The sequence below is a fragment of the Tachypleus tridentatus genome, chromosome 10 (genome assembly GCF_004210375.1).
Source record: "Tachypleus tridentatus isolate NWPU-2018 chromosome 10, ASM421037v1, whole genome shotgun sequence".
NCBI classification, from domain to species: Eukaryota; Metazoa; Arthropoda; class Merostomata; order Xiphosura; family Limulidae; genus Tachypleus; species Tachypleus tridentatus.
Window position 1 is genome coordinate 122950708 of NC_134834.1, and position 24521 is coordinate 122975228.

At 30.7% G+C, this 24521-nt stretch overlaps 1 protein-coding gene across 2 annotated transcripts in view; it reads left to right on the top strand.

The window, feature by feature from the left end:
* The first annotated feature begins 7287 nt into the window (after positions 1-7287).
* The window catches only part of LOC143230239 (uncharacterized), a 110211-nt gene continuing 92977 nt past the window's right edge, over positions 7288-24521 (top strand). Inside the window, exon 1 of one of the 2 annotated variants that reach the window (XM_076463433.1) lies at positions 7288-7519. The gene's annotated coding sequence lies outside the window, so the exon portion shown is untranslated. The remainder of the gene's footprint in view (positions 7520-24521) is intronic. The other variant, XM_076463430.1, reaches the window with a different exon arrangement.

Here is a 24521-nt window from a genome sequence, read left to right on the forward strand (position 1 = left end):
CTAAAACGTCCTTTTATCGCAGAATCAAAATATTCAGGAAACTTCCATGTCTGAGAGAGAATAGCTTCTCGTGACTTTCCAGACCAACGTACTGGCTTTCACGTGCAACTTTCCAATGACCATTTAATGTTAGGCTTAGATTTTCCATATTGATCGCTTGGCTTCTTTTTAGTCAAACTTCTTATACTTTTCACTGTTGAAACACCTCCAAATGATATTTCATGTAGACTTCAAACTGATGACAATTTTTTCCATTATTTTTACTGTTCTACTGTAATGAAAAGTCAGCTGCGATGAAAAATTTTACAGTTAAAAATAAAACAACGAGTCACGCGTGACCGACTATTGGACTCATTACCTCTGTACTTCTCAACTGATAAGTCGACAAGTGTTATGAATTTCCTTCTCTTGTCATCGTTGGTAAAGTCAAATATTTGCAGCTGTACTGTACCCATGTTTCACAGCTTGACCTGATAAGTAGCGTATTTAGGTAGGAGCTAAAGGGTTAACCCCAGGGCACATTCTATAAAAATTAGATGGGATGTAGGGCCTACACAACCTTAAATCCCCCATTGGACTGGATCACACAAATCTTATACACCTAAATGCATGCTTTCTACTTATTTTGTATTTTACTCTAACCCCAGTGGCTCGACCGTAACTCTGAAGGCTTATAATCCCCTGAAAACCGGGTTTCGATATCCGTGGTGGACACAACACAGATAGATCATTGTTTAGCTTTGTACTTAATAACCACGAAACACGTTTTTGGTCTGAGGAATTGTCTTTGTAATAAGAAGCTTTGACGACAAAATAATGTTTATTTGTTTTAAATTTCGCGCAAGGTTAGACGAGGGTTATCTGTAGTAGCGGTCCCTAATTTAGTAGTTTAAGACTAGAGGGAAGGCAAAGACACATGAGGGTTATCTGTAGCAGCGGTCCCTAATTTAGTAGTTTAAGACTAGAGTGAAGGCAAAGCTACATGAGGGTTATCTGTAGCAGCGATCCCTAATTTAGTAGTTTAAGACTAGAGGGAAGGCAGGTAGTCATCACCACTCACCGCAAACTCTTGGGCTACTCTTTAACCAACGAAGAGTGGGAAAAAACATCACATTATAAAGCCCACACGGCTGAAAGGGTGATCATGTTTGGTGTGACGGGGATTAGAACACGCGACTCTCAGATTGCGAATCGAGCGCCATAACCGCTTGGTCATACCGGGTCCCATGTTTCGAATTGCAATATGCTGTAAATACATTTCAAATATTTCAACTGTGGGGTTATTATAACCGTATTTATCAATAACTTTACATGGTTAAGAGTAAGTGCATAGAAGGCGAGTACTTTGGCCAACAATAATAAGTGGAGGTAAGAGTAACTTAATGTACATTTACAATAATTAGCGGAGGTAAGAGTAACTTAATGTACTTTTACAATAATTAGTGGAGGTAAGAGTAACTTAATGTACATTTACAATAATTAGTGGAGGTAAGAGTAACTTAATGTACTTTTACAATAATTCGTGGAGATAGGAAACAACTAAATGTACTTTTACAATAATTAGTGGAGGTAAGAGTAACTTAATGTACTTTTACAATAATTAGTGGAGGTAAGAGTAACTTAATGTTCTTTCACAATAATTAGTGGAGGTAAGAGACAACTGAATGTACTTTTACAATAATTAGTGGAGGTAAGAAACAACTGAATGTACTTTTACAATAATTAGTGGAGATAAGAAACAACTGAATGTAATTTTACAATAATTAGTGGAGGTAAGAGTAGCTTGATGTACTTTTACAATAATTAGTGGAGGTAAGAAACAACTGAATGTACTTTTACAATAATTAATGAAAGTAAGAATAGTTTAGAATATTTTTACTTTATTATTTACTAGCTGAGTAGCGGTCCGTTGGACGGCTGAATAAAAAACGAGTTTTAAATAAAAAATAGGAAACTGTGCTTCTATTTTATATTCTTGATATAATAAACATTAAAAGTGTAATGAAACACATAAAGGTACCAGTACTGAAATGAAAGATATACCGTTTTCAAGAACTATAACAACAATGGTTACATAGTTCATTCTGAGGAATATACAGCGTTGATAGTTTATTTGAACTGAGACGGGGGATCCATTTCCCTTATGATCTTGCTCATGTCATCCTGTATAAGTTGTATTAATTTGGTAGTTCCTGAAATTAGATATGAAATTGGAGGGGGACTTCAAGCCTTCCTCATGTCATTCTATACCACTGTGTCAAGTTTAGCACTGATTGATCAAGATATATGGAAACGTACACAGACCAGCTACAAACACTTTGTTGTTGTTTTGGAATTTCGCACAAAGCTACTCGAGGGCTATCTGTGCTAGCCATCCCTAATTTTGCAGTGTAAGACTAGAGGGAAGGCAGCTAGTCATCACCACCCACTGCCAACTCTTGGGCTACTCTTTTACCAACGAATAGTGGGATTGATCGTCACATTATACACCCCCACGGCTGGGAGGGCGAGCATGTTTAGCGCGAGGCGGGCGCGAACCCGCGACCCTCGGATTACGAGTCACACGCCTTACGCGCTTGGCCATGCCAGTCCAATACACACACATACTGACGTTTATTTATATAGATAATCCATTTTTCATTAGAGACACATAAACAACCGGTGCACAAATTATTTGGAAAAAAAATGTATATTTGAAGGGCTGTACGCCAAGCAAGGCGTAATTGTTAGCACGCTCACAAACCCGAGAGTTTGTAGTTCGTTGTCAGTCGCCCCAAAAAACACGTTTATGGATTCACTATAAAGGTCACTGTCAAATCTCATTATGCAATAAGACAAGAACAACCGAAGAGTTAGCGGTTGTTACTGTTGACAAGCTGCTTTCATTCTGGTCTTTCAGTTGGAAAATAATGCTAGCTAAACCCAATTACCTCTTTTTAGTTTTGGGCGAAAAATCAAATAAAAAGACAACACAACGACAAGCAATAAAATCTTTCTATCAAGAAATCTAGAATTAATGGTTTCTGAGGCCAGGACACGTCACGAATATATTTATTTCAACAAAACTAACGTGTATAAACAAGAGAAATATTACAGCTGTTTCTAAAATAAAATAAAAAGTAGAAAGTATTCTATGGCTTCAGCGACCTTATATCCCGCCATTCTGTCACTTTATAAGAAAATTATACATTAATTTCATGCTCTTTCAGAGCAAAGTTTGACCATTTATATAAGTTTAACCTTTAAATATTTTAATTTGTTTTATGTACCATCTACCATCCTGTGCAATATAATATGGGGCATTTTGCACCTACAACTTGCAATCACTTTCGATGAACTTTAATCCCGGTAAGGGATTAGATTATGTCAATTACATTAGGAGCTGATTTTGAGTTCATCTAATTTGTGAATGTGATTGTTCCAAACCCAGTCAAATATTCGTTTAATTTCCACATGACCATACGGTGCCAAGTTCTTTCTCGTCACGTGAATTTGGTACCTTTTGTGCTTATTTGTCTATTATCTTTTTGTTATTTGTGGGGTATTGTACCTAAAGGTTATTCCAGAGTTTTGTTTTCAAGATACTCGCTTGCCGGTTCAGATTTTTGACCTTTGGCTTTTGATGAGCTGTTGGTAATAGCTCAGGTTTGACAAATGCTTCAGGTGATTCATCATTGGTTTAATCAGAGCACTCAATGATTTGTTAGTTCTATAATTAGGGTGAGGTGATAATATAAGGTAAAAATAACACAAGAGGTAAAGAAAAAAATTGTTAAACTGTTTGTTTTTTTATTTGTTTTTCAATTTCGCACAAAGCTAGTCGTCCCTAATTTTGCAGTGTAAGACTAGAGGGAAAGCAGCTAGTCATTACCACCCACCGCCAACTCTTGGGCTACTCTTTTACCAACGAATAGTGGGATTGACCGTAATTCATAACGCCCCCCACGTTTGAAAGGGCGAGCATGTTTGATGTGACGGGAATTCGAACTCCCGAGCTTTGGATTACGAGTCGAGTGCCTTGACCACCTGGCCATGCCGGGGTCAAAGGTGATTTGATTAAGAATAGCGTGAAGATTTATTTAACACTATTTGTTTCATGATGTCTTATATACACGATTTTTATACGAGTTTACTCATTTAGAGACTATAGATTGCGATGATTTTTGCAGGTGGAAATAAATAATGAACAATAAAATATTTGTATTTAGTTGCACACCTATTGAAGTCAAATATTTTGACCATAAACATTTTGTAAAATGAAAAGGACTAATTTATACATGCCACCATCCTTTCTTCCTCTCGCTTACTTGAATGCACATCTTGTTCCATTTTCGTTGTCAAATTATAACTTTTAGCTCTGTAATAGTGCTTAGATAATTTACCAACGTTAAAAATGTGAATGAACATACTAACCATGAAAACACTGATGCTTCTGTATTTAAGTAAGATGATAAAACGTTCTTTCAACAATAATGTTCTTTTGTGGGTGATCATGTAGAGACCATGAACTCTGTCTTATCGTTTAATATACGTACGTACAACCTCAGCATTTAACACATCGATAAAATGTCTCCCAATATAATGAAACTTGCAAAATGTAAAAATTAAAAGTAAGGGCTTCTTTAAATATTCACGGGTTCGAATCCCCGTCACACGAAAATATGCTCGCCCTTCTAGTCGTGGGAGCGTTATAATGTGACTATCAATCTCACTATTCGTTGGTAAAATATGGCCCAAGAGTTTCAGTTGGGTGGTGATGACTAGCTTCCTTCTCTTTTGTCTTACACTGCTAAATTAGGGATGGTTAGCGCAAATAGCTCTCTTGTAGCTTTGTGCGAAATTCAAAAACAAACAAACAAATATCTAAATATATTAAGGGTAAACAAAATGGTAGATAAAGCATTTGAGGGATTGGTTTGGGGCGAAAGGGCGAGCATGTTTGGTGTTACGTGGATTCGAACCCGTGACCCTCAGATTATGAGTTGAGTGCCTTAACAATCTGGCCATGCCGGGCCCGCTTGTTGGAGGATAAAGGAAAATTTACACCTGATGATTATGAGATGGTTAGGTTATTAAATTCAACTATTTCTAATGAAGATTTAAACAGCATTCCTCATTTTGAGCAGTTGATAAATGGAAACAACGTCGAACAAGATAACTGTATGGTTTCTGAGTTTGTTAAAAAAAAATAGGTAGTTTAAACAGCAATAAGACATCTTGATCAGATAATATTTCTCGAGAGTTTTTAATGAAGTAAAAACTGAGACATGTGAACGAGTTACTATATAGTTTGTCAGTTCTTGAATAGTGGGAAGGTATCGGAGTATTGGAAGTTAACTAATGTAGTTTCTTTTTACAAGGGTGGTAACAAAAGTTGTTTCAGTAATTACAGGCCCTTTAGTATTACATCAGTTATGAGGAAAGTTTTGGAAATTTTGCTGAAAGATACTTTTTGAAGTCATTTAACAAAGTTTAGAATTTTGTCGGATGATCAAAAGCTTTCATTAAGGAGAAATCTTGCTTTATAAATCTTATGACAGTCTTCAAAAAGGTTACTGCTTATGTAAATGAAACTAAAGATATATATTTGTTATATTTAGATTTCTAGAAAGCATTTGACAAGGTGCCATATGAAAGACCTATAACAAATAATATATATATATAGATGTGGATGATAAGTTAGCTAATTGGATAGTAGAGTGGTTGGATGGAAAAAAGCAAATGGTTTTATAAATGGAGGTCAGTCAAACTGGATTAATGTAGCAAGTGAGGTTCCTTAGGACTCAGTCTTAGGTCCTTTACTCTTTTTGATTTACACCAATGGCATAGATGAAGGAATGGTTAACAAATTACTTAAATATTCTGACAATATTAAGGTATTGCTAACTGTGAAGATTTGGATCATTTAGTGAGTTGGGCAAAGAAGTGGAAGATAGGTTTTAATTATAATAGATGCAAGATAATGTATGTGGGTTATCATCATTTGAATTATAACTGCACTTTGGATTAGAATAACCGTAATAGTGTTATTAAAGAAAGGGATCTTGGTGTAATGGTAGATTCAAGCAATGTGGTGTTACTATTGGTAAGACAAATAGGATTTTAGGTTTTATCTATTAAAATGTTGAATGTAAGTTTAAATAAGATATAATTTCATTTTACAGGTCACTGGTTAAATCCCACTTGGAACATTGTTTTCAGTCTTGGGCTCTTTACCTTTGGACTCTTTACCTTTGGAAAAACACTGAATTGCTGAAAAGGTTCAGAAAGGGGTTACTATAATGGAGTCTTGGGTATAAAGGTTATCGTATAAAGAAAGATTAAGATCTATGAAATTGTTTTATCTTGCAAAAAGGGATTTGATTGAGGTTTTTAAGATTGTAAGGAGAATTGATAAAGTTGATCCATAATCTTTTTTTTTTCATATTTAACAGCGAGAATAGTAGGACTAGGGTACATGTATGTCACTTTTGGCAAGGTAGAAGCCATCTTCAGCTAAGAGTTTCATTTTTCTAACAGGATGGTTGGCCTCTAGAATGGGTTACCTTTGGATGTTTTGGAGGCAGTAAAGTTAAGTATACGAATGACAATGGCTGACTTTAAAAATTTTAAAATAATTAATTATTTAATAGTTTTAGTTTTGGTTAGACCGTTAGAGGATAGGACAGCTGACATGGACCAATAGATTCTTTGTTGTTCCTAAACATTATGCTGTGTTATATACACTTCACATGATTAGTCAATTTTTAACTTATTTTCATCGCAGTTTATATTTTGGTTTGGTTTCTTAGGGTACAAAAAGCGTAAAAGTAGAAATTTCAATAGTTTTCATTCATTATCAAATCTAGTAGAAGTTGTTTCGACATTCTAAATTGAAACTCAAATGAAAAATATATTTTGGCACAAGGTTTATTTTTTACGACTGTCAGAATTTTTCGTGATTAGAAGGTTTTGGGTCATTAGACCATTTAGTCATGCTATAAGTTTCAATTAGAGAGAGATAAATAGAATTTCGTTTTTTTCGGAGACACCATTCTCGTCCATAAGTTTATACTATGTGTATTTTACGATCAGCGGTTAAATTAGTTAACTATAGCATGAATATATGCAAGCACATACTTTCGTGAAAATCGTTTCAAATTTCCAAATGAATCACATAAGTTAGACGACACTTTCAGATAACTACTGAAAATTTAATTAATTATAATCAAATATTTAAAAAATAATTAAATATTCTACTCAAAAAGGATACCACCTTTTCTTGTTTCCAAAAGGTGATACTACTGTAGCTACTCTGCAATTCTATCAGGCAGTTCTCGTACGTAGTTAAAACCACCTTGCAGCCTCAGCCATTGGAAACTGGATTTAAGAATTGCAGTCGTAAAATATAATCATTAATGTTATTTGTTATTAATTTGCTCATTTTGTGCTATTATATAATGCTGTAAGAGCGAAAAGCATTTTATTAACAGGACGTAAGATAGAGACGAAATTACACCCTAATTTTCCACTGTTGTAGGTAGGTGACTTTTTTCTTTTTCTTTTCATGAAGTAACTTCGTCCACGAAAGCAGTGGGGCACCTATTGGAGACCAATTGAGGCTTAACTCTATGTTATCTAGTGGTATTACTAGTAGTGTATTAATAGTAAATAATAAGTTGTAACGTTAGTACTAGTAATATTAATATTACTATACTTGACGTAATTCCTTGCTGTTGAATTTTTGTACTGTATTGTTTTTCATCTTTACACCGGTTAAATTTAACTTTGAAAACATAGATAGTTAACTTTTTATAATAATACAGTGAATGCAATTCGGATAGCCTGACTTTGAAAATGAAATTTGGAAGTGCACTGATATTAGTTCATTGGTAGTAGTACCACCACCACTACTACTAATGGGATAGTTGTGCTACAATACGTGACATAGTACATTGTACAGGTGTTGTTGTACATGGTATTTGTAGTGTGCTACAAAGTAAAGATTATAGATTGTTTGCCATTATAGTGGTAGTGTTACTTATTAATGCTGTTGTTGTATATTTATTAAACTGAAAACTTAACTTTTAGTTGTACTTTGCTACTAACACTGTTACCAGTTTCTGTTATTAGTACTAATGCCACATTTTGCTGTGTGCTATAAATCAAGACAATGTATTTATTACTAGTAATAGTAGTATTTGGTTCATAAACAATAAGTTGCTGCAGCTGTCTGTAGACCTATAGCGTTTACTTACAAAATAAAGTTTTCATTGTAATTTGTACTAATTTGAAATTTAAAGTTTCACATAATATATTATTTTTTGTTAAATATGAATAGGTTGACCATAGAAATTGAAATTCTGTGTAAAAATGTATACAGTAATGGTAACATGAAGATAACACATTTTACTGTGTTTATAAATGTTTGATGTTTTTATATTAATTTGTAGTTTTATTGAATATTTGTAGTTAGTATTTTCACTTATTTTTGCACATTTTGTATGAAATTTTCTTGTGTGATACACAGATATTTTTCCATATCTACCAGTTTTGTCCTTGCATTTAAAATGTGCATTATTTTTAGGTTGAAGTTTTTTCTTGTTTATAATATACTTGTGTTCTTACAATTTGGAAAGAATATTTGATATATTTAATGAAAGTGATGTTCCAACTTCATGATTTTTATTTAGGACTAGAGGATCCACATATATAAATTAAATGTAAATTCATGAGAGAAAGAGAGAAAGTTGTAGCTAAAAACATCTAACACCAGGGTGCAAATCATAAGTTGTGTAATATGCTATCAGTAAGACCTCAGTTGCATCATCTGTACATTTCAATCTCAACTTCATCAGTGTTACATGATTAAAAAATTAAAAAGAAATGTTGGTGCTCTAGCCCAGTGTCCCACATCTTTACCATTTTTCAATGTCTACATCCATATGTGGGAAAGTGGTTGCTCACTAGAGCTGTTCAAGTTAGCATTTCAGCACCCAAATATGATGTTTGGACATAAATACCAAGATGTTAAGGTTATATAACTACCACTACAATAATCTACCTAAATAGATCCACACAGGAGCAGGTCTTGTATAGGAAGGTGATATAACTACCACTACACTAATCTACCTAAATAGATACATACAGGAGCAGGTCTTGTATAGGGAGGTTATATAACTACCACTACAATAATCTACCTAAATAGATACACACAGGAGCAGGTCTTGTATAGGGAGGTTATATAACTACCACTACAGTAATCTACCTAAATAGATCCACACAGGAGCAGGTCTTGTATAGGAAGGTGATATAACTACCACTACATTAATCTACTTAAATAGATACATACAGGAGCAGGTCTTGTATAGGGAGGTTATATAACTACCACTACAATAATCTACCTAAATAGATACATACAGGAGCAGGTCTTGTATAGGGAGGTTATATAACTACCACTACAGTAATCTACCTAAATAGATCCACACAGGAGCAGGTCTTGTATAGGAAGGTGATATAACTACCACTACATTAATCTACCTAAATAGATACATACAGGAGCAGGTCTTGTATAGGGAGGTTATATAACTACCACTACAATAATCTACCTAAATAGATACACACAGGAGCAGGTCTTGTATAGGGAGGTTATATAACTACCACTACAGTAATCTACCTAAATAGATCCACACAGGAGCAGGTCTTGTATAGGAAGGTGATATAACTACCACTACATTAATCTACTTAAATAGATACATACAGGAGCAGGTCTTGTATAGGGAGGTTATATAACTACCACTACAATAATCTACCTAAATAGATACATACAGGAGCAGGTCTTGTATAGGGAGGTTATATAACTACCACTACAGTAATCTACCTAAATAGATCCACACAGTAACAGGTCTTGTATAGGAAGGTGATATAACTGCCACTACACTGATCTACCTAAATAGATCCACACAGGAGCAGGTCTTGTATAGGAAGGTGATATAACTACCACTACACTAATCTACCTAAATAGATCCACACAGTTGCAGGTTTTGTACAGGGAGGTTATATAACTACCACTACAGTAATCTACCTAAATAGATCCACACAGGAGCAGGTCTTGTATAGGGAGGTTATATAACTACCACTACATTAATCTACCTAAATAGATCCACACAGTAACAGTTACTGTTTTGTAACCCTGAAACTTTTATCTTTGGCATTGAACTGAAGAGATTATATATATTATATAAAGGATCTGAACAAAGATTTGATTAACTGTAAATGTTCTTTATAGTTCTGTTTGTAGATAATTAATGAAATGTTACTAATTATTTTACACCAGCTAGATACCTTAGAATTAACCTTTATGAAGAAACGTAGAATAAAATGTTTTTGTAAATACAAATTTATCCAGAAAAACTCTTAAGAGAATTGTCACAAAAAGTTTGGTGGTGGGTATTGTGAAAATTAATAAAATAACTATTTTCTGGATAAATCTTTATTTTTGTATTCAAATACATTATTCTGGATGTTTCTATTAATCATAAAAAGCATTTTAAATTTTTACTTTAGTTGACATTAGAAATCTTTATAACTCTTATTTTTGGCTGACCACAAGAGGCTTTAGTTTTTACTTGGATTGAGCACAAGAGATGTTTTAAGTCTTTGATTATATCTTAACCCTTTCACTATGGGCTCAGTACAATATACACAACTTTATCTACATATTTGGATATATTAAGTTTTATAACATTTAATACAGCATGTGTATCTTCACAAAATTTGGTAGATTTTCAGTAAAGATTATAAGTATTTTGTGCACAAATATTATATTTTAATGAAATTTTTAATAAAGATTTGTTTGTGAAGGTATCAAACCTGTTTCATTACTAGTCTGAGTGCTAAGTGATTTCATGGTATGATTAAACAAAACTATTCTTTGTCCCAAAAATATCAAATATTGTTTGCAAAATCTCTAAGACCTAAATTCATTTCATACATTTCATCTCAGTAAAACTTTGTTGTTATTTTCCATACTCTAACTATGTGGGGTCTGTCACTCGACCAACCTTGTAACTAAAATAAAAATAATTAATGCTTAATTCATGATAAAATAGCTACAGACACAAATATACAAATATTTAGTCTTAGTTTGTCTCATAACACTATATTTACATAGCTAACATTACATAACATACATTAATGCATGTCCATTCATGTTACGCATCCAGTATTGTAAAATTAACCTTTAATTTTCCCAGTCTTGGCTATGTATGGTGGATTGGTATTTTGTAATAGCACGTTTCAATTATTATACATTATATATATGCATATAAATTATTACTATTTAGAAATAAATTATTGAACTTGTTCTTAAAATATAAAACAATAAATCAAGAAGTAAAGCAAACAATTATCTCTTCTCGCTATGAACTTTGTACTTGGTTGTTGCTGGACATGAGTTGCTAAGCCTTTTAAAATTTCACAAGTGGAGGATATCAAACACAATTTATTTTTAGGTTTTATATAAACAGTTAAATAACCACAAAATCATAAATAACTACACTGATACCATAGAATTCTGCTAGAATTTATTAAGGTCAGAAACTAAGATGTATTTTGGGTTTCAAAAAATATGAAACTTTGAGCAGACCAACGACTCAATCTGTCTTCTTGAAATCTGGGATCAGAAGAATGTGGTAGCACTTTTCACAGATTAAAATGGCTCGGAAAACCATTAGGGGGAAATTTTAAGATGTTGGTTGGTTATTCACATGCCATATATTGAAATAAGTGTAAACAAGGGACCATTTTCAAAAATGTAAAGAGGTGAATGTTGCCACTGTGTTTGCCATATCTTGACAAAATGAAGAGGTGTGATATTCTTATTTTATAACCTAGCTTGTCAATATTGATAATTTGAGTTCCTAATTTGTACAAAACTATATACTTGGTATTTTGACATCTCAAACATCTGATTTGAAACAGTGCTGCATTCAACATGCTACGTAACTTACTAAAATCTATATTTAGGTGTGTTCTTCCAATATTTACTTTTAAACTAAGGAATTAATTTACATGTGATATTAGAGGTTGAATTATAATCTACAATTTGACACCAGACTTATCAAAATAAATTCATAAAATAGTAGTTCAATAAAATTCTGAATGTAAGATAACAAACGTGATGACATGACCTTTGACCAAATTCACCATTTGGTTTGAACAATCCAGCAATGATGGATACTTTTATAATATTACTTCTGTTTCTTCATCTTCTTTTTGGAATAACTTGTTTCATTTTTTCTGTACAAAGTCTTATGGTAACTCTTCTTAACACATTTCAGTTTTTATACTTTTCTTAAAAATAGAGGGCCAAATCTCAAGTCTATATAAAATGAGGCCTAAGTGTACAAAGTTGTGTATGAACAATTGTATCTTTTTACCCTTAAATTAATATAGCTTCAACCTGGCATTTTTCATTTATCTTGTTACTTGAAGTTTAATGCTATTACTTTGGAACAGAAGCCAAAACATTTTTCCATTGTAGAAATAGACATGAACAATCCATTAAAGCTAAAACTTTTTTTTTTATTAGCTTCTTTAAGACAGGAAGAAGTTACATTGAACTTATCTTAACAGTACTGTTATCTTCCTGTCAATATCTGCTATAACATTTAGACCACAAGAACTTAAACTTTAAAGTTATGCATATATATGAATCTGATGAATGTTTTAAAATGTACTATTTCATTAGTTTGTTGATTGTGTGACAGTGTGTACATTTGGAATATTTTTACATTGTGTTGATAATTAATGTGTGCTATTTTAATAATTATTCATAATTAATTTTTTGTTATTCTTACCATACTGTATTATTACATTCTATAAAAAATGTTGTACTTCGTTCTATTTAAATGGTAAATATTAGTCTAGTATTATTACTGAGAACATTATTTATAGCACTTTAGGAGGGTTTTCTGTGGTTCCTTTTATTCTAATTAGCACATTCTTTCTTTGCGTATTATTTAGTGAGCTATTTTCAAATAGTTCAATAATTGACTGGTGTTCAGTAAAATAAGGTGAATAGCTATTTAATAAATTGATGGCAATTGTGGAAAGTTTCTTTTGTATAACTATTTATGTAATATATTATGAGCTTGTTCTAAAGGTTACCAAGTTAACTCTTCATTTTTTAACATGAAAACTGTGTTTTTACTGTATGTACATTTAGTAAGTGTACATAACACAAGCACTTGCAAAACAACAACCACATAAGATGTATTTTATACCCACTCACTTACTGTTAATGACCACGTTTCAATCTTTTCTAATGGTACTGTATACTTTAAGAATCAGTGTTTGTTTCATTGGCCAGTAATCCCAGAATTCACAGTAGACCCATGTTGAAGATGGTAACTATATGAGCAATCTTTACGTAACTACAAATCATATTACAATTGGATGACATCATCAGTAACACTTAGCTAGTATCAATAGAAGTTTATTATTTCTCCAGTAGGGCTAGGACTTAAAATTTACTTTTCAAGAGTTTAAGTTCTTTCTAAAATTAATTTTTAATCAGTAAAATTAAAAATAATATTGATAATAAATAGTTAATAAGTGTGAATATTTTAACTTCATTAATCTTGGTCATCCTGCTACTAAATGCCATAAAATAGTGGTAGCATTCAGAGATACATTGTTACCAGTTAACACTTGGATAACCTGAACTATAGTTAATAAGTGTGAATATTTTAACTTCATTAATCTTGGCCATCCTGCTACTAAATGTCATAAAATAATGTTAGCATTCAGAGATACATTGTTACCAGTTAACACTTGGATAACCTGAACTATAGTTAATAAGTGTGAATATTTTAACTTAATTAATCTTAGCCATCCTGCTACTAAATGTCATAAAATAATGGTAGCATTCAGAGATACATTGTTACCAGTTAACACTTGGATAACTTTGACTGATGACCATAACACATTTCTAGTACATCAAACAACTGTGATAAAGATACTAACATATACCACTAGTCTTTCACAATAGCTTCATGGTGAGTCCATTTGTTGTCCTAGCAACAACACTTTGTGTTCCTTTGTTGAGTGTGTGTGTGTGTGTGTGTGTGTATAAGATTTTCTTCAAACCAGTGGCCACCTGTCTGATTGTCTAGAGGTTTAGTTTTAGAAATTAACCTTAAATTGTTTATCTGTATCCATGAAGGTTGTTATATATGTGTGTGTATACCTACCATCAGCACCAAAGTAAGGTGTTTTGTCTGATGTTAATAGTTATTAATAATGTAGTCATGAACTTGATGGAGTTTAAGTGACCTCAGTGCTCAGTACTTAGACAATGCAAATTGGATCTCATAATTTAATACCCCCCCTCCACACATACTTACATGGAAAGAGAAAAAAATTATATTTTAAACACATTTTTATGGATATGTAGAGCACCTTTTTTTATTTCAGAATGTTTCATGAGACTAATTAAGCATCATGAAAATAACCTGAATGTTACAGGTTAACCTCGTGAAATGGTACAGGTTAACCTCGTGAAATGTTGTGATGAAAGAAAAATCCTCTTTTTCTATGCAAGTCCATAAAAAATTGTTTTCATGATTATTTGTAACTTGAGTTTTACTTAAGGAAATCAGATACTGAATTGCAAGTATTATCATACATGCTGTTGTCTGATTATTGAATTTTGCAAAATAAATCATGGCTTGGAAATACTAGTTTGTAAATTCAGTATTAGTTTTCATAATAATTAAACCATAAACAATAAAGAAGTTTGTACAACAAAAGAGTTAATTGCATTATGTGGTTAACTTGTTTGGGCTGTTGTGTACATGAAATTAGGGTTAGCTTATTTGAGTTGGTGTGTGTACATGCAATTTGGGTTAGTGTTTGTGTAATCTAATTAGGGTTCACTTGTTTAGGCTGGCTTGTATACATCTGATTAAGGTTAGCTTGTTTTGGCTGGTATGTGTATATCTGACATCTTTCAGTGCTAATTAAAATTTGTGTATAATGATTGAAATTTTATGTTATCTCACACTTTATGTGGTTGGATTGATTGTACACATACCTTATTTCAATTATTAAAAACAGGTTCTACATTTGCTTCATCAAAATACATATTGTATTGTGGCCTTAACTTCCAATGATTGTTATGGTGATTTTTAATTTTAAGCTATTGTTATTGAATTATTCTCTGGATAATGGAAAGTGTTTTTTCAGAGTTAATGAAAAATAATTAATGGTTCATTATAGAAACATTCCAGAATAAAAAATAGTCTTTAACTGTGGAAAGTGCTTTAGGTCGCAACTCACATGGTACCTAAACACGTATATTTAATACATTATTTTGCGTTAAGATTTCAACTAAGTGAAGACAAATTGTGTTGTTTGTGTGACATGTTAGTAGAGGCAATGAATTTTAGTCAGTCATTTTTAAGTATCGAGAATCAGTATTCTAGTGCATCCTGGAAATAACATGGGAAGATTGATTATCTGACATACAACATATTGTTAGGGATATAAAAGTACTGTGACACAAGTTCATCTGATATACGACATTGTTAGGGATATAAAAATACTGTGACACAAGTTTATTTGATATATGACATGTTATGGATATAAAAGTGCTGTGACGTAAGTTTATTTGATATATGACATTGTTAGGGATATAAAAGTACTGTGTGACACAAGTTTATCTGATATACGACATATTGTTAGGGATATAAAAGTACTGTGACACAAGTTTGATTATCTGATATACGACACATTGTTAGGGATATAAAAGTACTGTGACACAAGTTCACCTGATATACGACATATTGTTAGGGGTATAAAAGTACTGTGACAGAAGATTATTTGATATATGACATATTGTTAGGGGTATAAAAGTACTGTGACAGAAGTTTATTTGATATATGACATATTGTTAGGTATATAAAAGTGCTGTGATACAAGTTTATTTGTTATATGACATATTGTTATGGATATAAAAGTACTGTGACACAAGTTTATTTGATATATGACACATTGTTAGGGATATAAAAGTACTGTGACACAAGTTTATTTGATATATGACATATTGTTATGGATATAAAAGTACTGTGACACAAGTTTATTTGATATATGACATATTGTTATGGATATAAAAGTACTGTGACAAGTTTATTTGATATATGACATATTGTTATGGATATAAAAGTACTGTGACAAGTTTATTTGATATATGATATATTGTTATGGATATAAAAGTACTGTGACACAAGTTTATTTGATATATGACACATTGTTATGGATATAAAAGTACTGTGACAAGTTTATTTGATATATGACATATTGTTATGGATATAAAAGTACTGTGACAAGTTTATTTGATATACGACACATTGTTAGGGATATAAAAGTACTGTGACACAAGTTCACCTGATATACGACATATTGTTAGGGGTATAAAAGTACTGTGACAGAAGATTATTTGATATATGACATATTGTTAGGGGTATAAAAGTACTGTGACAGAAGTTTATTTGATATATGACATATTGTTAGGGATATAAAAGTACTGTGACACAAGTTTATTTGATATATGACATATTGTTATGGATATAAAAGTACTGTGACACAAGTTTATTTGATATATGACATATTGTTATGGATATAAAAGTACTGTGACAAGTTTATTTGATATATGACATATTGTTATGGATATAAAAGTACTGTGACAAGTTCACCTGATATACGACATATTATTAGGGGTATAAAAGTACTGTGACAGAAGATTATTTGATATATGACATTGTTAGGGGTATAAAAGTACTGTGATACAAGTTTATTTGTTATATGACATATTGTTATGGATATAAAAGTACTGTGACACAAGTTTATTTGATATATGACACATTGTTAGGGATATAAAAGTACTGTGACACAAGTTTATTTGATATATGACACATTGTTAGGGATATAAAAGTACTGTGACACAAGTTTATTTGATATATGACACATTGTTAGGGATATAAAAGTACTGTGACACAAGTTTATTTGATATATGACACATTGTTAGGGATATAAAAGTACTGTGACACAAGTTTATTTGATATATGACATTGTTAGGGATATAAAAGTACTGTTACACAAGTTTATTTGATATATGACATATTGTTATGGATATAAAAATACTGTGACACAAGTTTATTTGATATATGACATATTGTTATGGATATAAAAGTACTGTGACAAGTTTATTTGATATACGACACATTGTTAGGGATATAAAAGTACTGTGACACAAGTTTGATTATCTGATATACGACACATTGTTAGGGATATAAAAGTACTGTGACACAAGTTTATTTGATATATGACACATTGTTAGGGATATAAAAGTACTGTGACACAAGTTTATTTGATATATGACACATTGTTAGGGATATAAAAGTACTGTGACACAAGTTTATTTGATATATGACACATTGTTAGGGATATAAAAGTACTGTGACAGAAGATTATTTGATATATGACATATTGTTAGGGGTATAAAAGTACTGTGACAGAAGTTTATTTGATATATGACATATTGTTAGGGATATAAAAGTACTGTGACACAAGTTTATTTGATATATGACATATTGTTATGGATATAAAAGTACTGTGACAAGTTTATTTGATATATGACATATTGTTATGGATATAAAAGTACTGTGACAAGTTCACCTGATATACGACATATTATTAGGGGTATAAAAGTACTGTGACAGAAGATTATTTGTTATATGACATATTGTTATGGATATAAAAGTACTGTGACACAAGTTTATTTGATATATGACACATTGTTAGGGATATAAAAGTACTGTGACACAAGTTTATTTGATATATGACATTGTTATGGATATAAAAGTACTGTTACACAAGTTTATTTGATATATGACATATTGTTATGGATATAAAAGTACTGTGACACAAGTTTATTTGATATATGACATATTGTTATGGATATAAAAGTACTGTGACACAAGTTTATTTGATATATGACATATTGTTATGGATATAAAAGTACTGTGACAAGTTTATTTGATATACGACACATTGTTAGGGATATAAAAGTACTGTGACACAAGTTTGATTATCTGATATACGACACATTGTTAGTGATATAAAAGTACTGTGACACAGGTTTATTTGATATATGACACATTGTTAGGGATATAAAAGTACTGTGACACAAGTTTATTTGATATATGACACATTGTTAGGGATATAAAAGTACTGTGACACAAGTTTATTTGATATATGACATTGTTATGGATATGAAAGTACTGTGACAAGTTTATTTGATATATGACATATTGTTATGGATATAAAAGTACTGTGACACAAGTTTATTTGATATATAACATTGTTATGATATAAAAGTACTGTGACAAGTTTATTTGATATGACATATTGTTATGGATATAAAAGTACTGTGACACAAGTTTATTTGATATATGACATATTGTTATGGATATAAAAGTACTGTGACACAAGTTTATTTGATATATGACATATTGTTATGGATATAAAAGTACTGTGACACAAGTTTATTTGATATATGACATATTGTTATGGATATAAAAGTACTGTGACACAAGTTTATTTGATATATGACATATTGTTATGGATATAAAAGTACTGTGACACAAGTTTATTTGATATATGACATATTGTTATGGATATAAAAGTACTGTGACAAGTTTATTTGATATATGACACATTGTTAGGGATATAAAAGTACTGTGACACAAGTTTATTTGATATATGACATTGTTATGGATATAAAAGTACTGTGACAAGTTTATTTGATATATGACACATTGTTATGGATATAAAAGTACTGTGACAAGTTTATTTGATATATGACATATTGTTATGGATATAAAGTACTGTGACACAAGTTTATTTGATATATGACATATTGTTATGGATATAAAAGTACTGTGACAAGTTTATTTGATATATGACATTGTTATGGATATAAAAGTACTGTGACACAAGTTTATTTGATATATGACACATTGTTAGGGATATAAAAGTACTGTGACACAAGTTTATTTGATATATGACACATTGTTAGGGATATAAAAGTACTGTGACACAAGTTTATTTGATATATGACACATTGTTAGGGATATAAAAGTACTGTGACACAAGTTTATTTTATATATGACACATTGTTAGGGATATAAAAGTACTGTGACACAAGTTTATTTGATATATAACATTGTTATGGATATAAAAGTACTGTGACAAGTTTATTTGATATATGACATATTGTTATGGATATAAAAGTACTGTGACAAGTTCACCTGATATACGACATATTATTAGGGGTATAAAAGTACTGTGACAGAAGATTATTTGATATATGACATATTGTTAGGGGTATAAAAGTACTGTGATACAAGTTTATTTGTTATATGACATATTGTTATGGATATAAAAGTACTGTGACACAAGTTTATTTGATATGACACATTGTTAGGGATATAAAAGTACTGTGACACAAGTTTATTTGATATATGACACATTGTTAGGGATATAAAAGTACTGTGACACAAGTTTATTTGATATATGACACATTGTTAGGGATATAAAAGTACTGTGACACAAGTTTATTTGATATATGACACATTGTTAGTGATATAAAAGTACTGTGACACAGGTTTATTTGATATATGACACATTGTTAGGGATATAAAAGTACTGTGACACAAGTTTATTTGATATATGACACATTGTTAGGGATATAAAAGTACTGTGACACAAGTTTATTTGATATATGACACATTGTTAGGGATATAAAAGTACTGGGACAAGTTTATTTGATATATGACATATTGTTATGGATATAAAAGTACTGTGACACAAGTTTATTTGATATATGACATATTGTTATGGATATAAAAGTACTGTGACACAAGTTTATTTGATATATGACATATTGTTATGGATATAAAAGTACTGTGACACAAGTTTATTTGATATATGACATATTGTTATGGATATAAAAGTACTGTGACAAGTTTATTTGATATATGACATTGTTAGGGATATAAAAGTACTGTGACACAAGTTTATTTGATATATGACATTGTTATGGATATAAAAGTACTGTGACAAGTTTATTTGATATATGACACATTGTTATGGATATAAAAGTACTGTGACAAGTTTATTTGATATATGACATATTGTTATGGATATAAAGTACTGTGACACAAGTTTATTTGATATATGACATATTGTTATGGATATAAATGTACTGTGACAAGTTTATTTGATATATGACATATTGTTATGGATATAAAAGTACTGTTGTACAAGTTTGATTATCTGATATACGACACATTGTTAGGGATATAAAAGTACTGTGACACAAGTTTATTTGATATACGACACATTGTTAGGGATATAAAAGTACTGTGACACAAGTTTATTTGATATATGACACATTGTTAGGGATATAAAAGTACTGTGACACAAGTTTATTTGATATATGACACATTGTTAGGGATATAAAAGTACTGTGACACAAGTTTATTTGATATATGACACATTGTTAGGGATATAAAAGTACTGTGACACAAGTTTATTTGATATATAACATTGTTATGGATATAAAAGTACTGTGACACAAGTTTTTTTTATATGACATATTGTTATGGATATAAAAGTACTGTGACACAAGTTTATTTGATATATAACATTGTTATGGATATAAAAGTACTGTGACAAGTTTATTTGATATGACATATTGTTATGGATATAAAAGTACTGTGACACAAGTTTATTTGATTTATGACATATTGTTATGGATATAAAAGTACTGTGACACAAGTTTATTTGATATATGACATATTGTTATGGATATAAAAGTACTGTGACAAGTTTATTTGATATATGACATATTGTTATGGATATAAAAGTACTGTGACACAAGTTTATTTGATATATGACATATTGTTATGGATATAAAAGTACTGTGACAAGTTTATTTGATATACGACACATTGTTAGGGATATAAAAGTACTGTGACACAAGTTTGATTATCTGATATACGACACATTGTTAGGGATATAAACGTACTGTGACACAAGTTTATTTGATATATGACATTGTTAGGGATATAAAAGTACTGTGACACAAGTTTATTTGATATATGACATTGTTAGGGATATAAAAGTACTGTGACAAGTTTATTTGATATATGACACATTGTTATGGATATAAAAGTACTGTGACAAGTTTATTTGATATGACATATTGTTATGGATATAAAGTACTGTGACACAAGTTTATTTGATATATGACATATTGTTATGGATATAAAAGTACTGTGACAAGTTTATTTGATATATGACACATTGTTAGGGATATAAAAGTACTGTGACACAAGTTTATTTTATATATGACACATTGTTAGGGATATAAAAGTACTGTGACACAAGTTTATTTGATATATAACATTGTTATGGATATAAAAGTACTGTGACACAAGTTTATTTGATATATAACATTGTTATGGATATAAAAGTACTGTGACAAGTTTATTTGATATATGACATATTGTTATGGATATAAAAGTACTGTGACAAGTTCACCTGATATACGACATATTATTAGGGGTATAAAAGTACTGTGACAGAAGATTATTTGATATATGACATATTGTTAGGGGTATAAAAGTACTGTGATACAAGTTTATTTGTTATATGACATATTGTTATGGATATAAAAGTACTGTGACACAAGTTTATTTGATATATGACACATTGTTAGGGATATAAAAGTACTGTGACACAAGTTTATTTGATATATGACACATTGTTAGGGATATAAAAGTACTGTGACACAAGTTTATTTGATATATGACACATTGTTAGGGATATAAAAGTACTGTGACACAAGTTTATTTGATATATGACACATTGTTAGGGATATAAAAGTACTGTGACACAAGTTTATTTGATATATGACACATTGTTAGGGATATAAAAGTACTGTGACACAAGTTTATTTGATATATGACACATTGTTAGGGATATAAAAGTACTGTGACACAAGTTTATTTGATATATGACATATTGTTATGGATATAAAAGTACTGTTACACAAGTTTATTTGATATATGACATATTGTTATGGATATAAAAGTACTGTGACACAAGTTTATTTGATATATGACATATTGTTATGGATATAAAAGTACTGTGACACAAGTTTATTTGATATATGACATATTGTTATGGATATAAAAGTACTGTGACAAGTTTATTTGATATACGACACATTGTTAGGGATATAAAAGTACTGTGACACAAGTTTGATTATCTGATATATGACACATTGTTAGGGATATAAAAGTACTGTGACACAAGTTTATTTGATATATGACACATTGTTAGGGATATAAAAGTACTGTGACACAAGTTTATTTGATATATGACACATTGTTAGGGATATAAAAGTACTGTGACACAAGTTTATTTGATATATGACACATTGTTAGGGATATAAAAGTACTGTGACAAGTTTATTTGATATATGACATTGTTATGGATATGAAAGTACTGTGACAAGTTTATTTGATATATGACATATTGTTATGGATATAAAAGTACTGTGACACAAGTTTATTTGATATATGACATTGTTATGGATATAAAAGTACTGTGACACAAGTTTATTTGATATATGACATATTGTTATGGATATAAAAGTACTGTGACACAAGTTTATTTGATATATGACATATTGTTATGGATATAAAAGTACTGTGACAAGTTTATTTGATATATGACATTGTTAGGGATATAAAAGTACTGTGACACAAGTTTATTTGATATATGACATTGTTATGGATATAAAAGTACTGTGACAAGTTTATTTGATATATGACACATTGTTATGGATATAAAAGTACTGTGACAAGTTTATTTGATATATGACATATTGTTATGGATATAAAGTACTGTGACACAAGTTTATTTGATATATGACATATTGTTATGGATATAAATGTACTGTGACAAGTTTATTTGATATATGACATTGTTATGGATATAAAAGTACTGTGACACAAGTTTGATTATCTGATATACGACACATTGTTAGGGATATAAAAGTACTGTGACACAAGTTTATTTGATATATGACACATTGTTAGGGATATAAAAGTACTGTGACACAAGTTTATTTGATATATGACACATTGTTAGGGATATAAAAGTACTGTGACACAAGTTTATTTGATATATGACACATTGTTAGGGATATAAAAGTACTGTGACACAAGTTTATTTTATATATGACACATTGTTAGGGATATAAAAGTACTGTGACACAAGTTTATTTGATATATAACATTGTTATGGATATAAAAGTACTGTGACACAAGTTTATTTTATATGACATATTGTTATGGATATAAAAGTACTGTGACACAAGTTTATTTGATATATAACATTGTTATGGATATAAAAGTACTGTGACAAGTTTATTTGATATGACATATTGTTATGGATATAAAAGTACTGTGACACAAGTTTATTTGATATATGACATATTGTTATGGATATAAAAGTACTGTGACACAAGTTTATTTGATATATGACATATTGTTATGGATATAAAAGTACTGTGACAAGTTTATTTGATATATGACATATTGTTATGGATATAAAAGTACTGTGACACAAGTTTATTTGATATATGACATATTGTTATGGATATAAAAGTACTGTGACAAGTTTATTTGATATACGACACATTGTTAGGGATATAAACGTACTGTGACACAAGTTTATTTGATATATGACATTGTTAGGGATATAAAAGTACTGTGACACAAGTTTATTTGATATATGACATTGTTAGGGATATAAAAGTACTGTGACACAAGTTTATTTGATATATGACACATTGTTAGGGATATAAAAGTACTGTGACACAAGTTTGATTATCTGATATACAACACGTTAGGGATATAAAAGTACTGTGACAGATTTTTTATGTTTTGATATGTCTGAGTTGTGTATGTATCATGGGGAACATGGCAGTATGAATATGTAATTAAGATAACACTGTGTGGACACAGTTATGCTGATGTGAAATGTAAGGTGAGTGGCAAAGTAGTATTGGTATGAAATGGAATTTGAGCAAAATGTTGGCACAGTTTGTTTAAATTTTAATAGTTTATCGGATATACTGAAATCCTGTTCTAGAGGTAACAGACATTGGCTGTCTGTGGACAGTTTCGTGTGAGCTCACTTTGTGTAAATGTTTGTTACATCAAATATACTTTACAACAAACATATGTAATTACCCGTCTTATCCTTCAGTAATTCAGTAGTTTCCACACTCATCGTAAGGTGATGCATCTGAAAGTTAATGTTTTCAGAACGGTGATATTTGGGGTTGGTTCGAATAGAGCACAAGACGGCTAATTGTGTAGCTCCGCATGTAGAAAGTAACA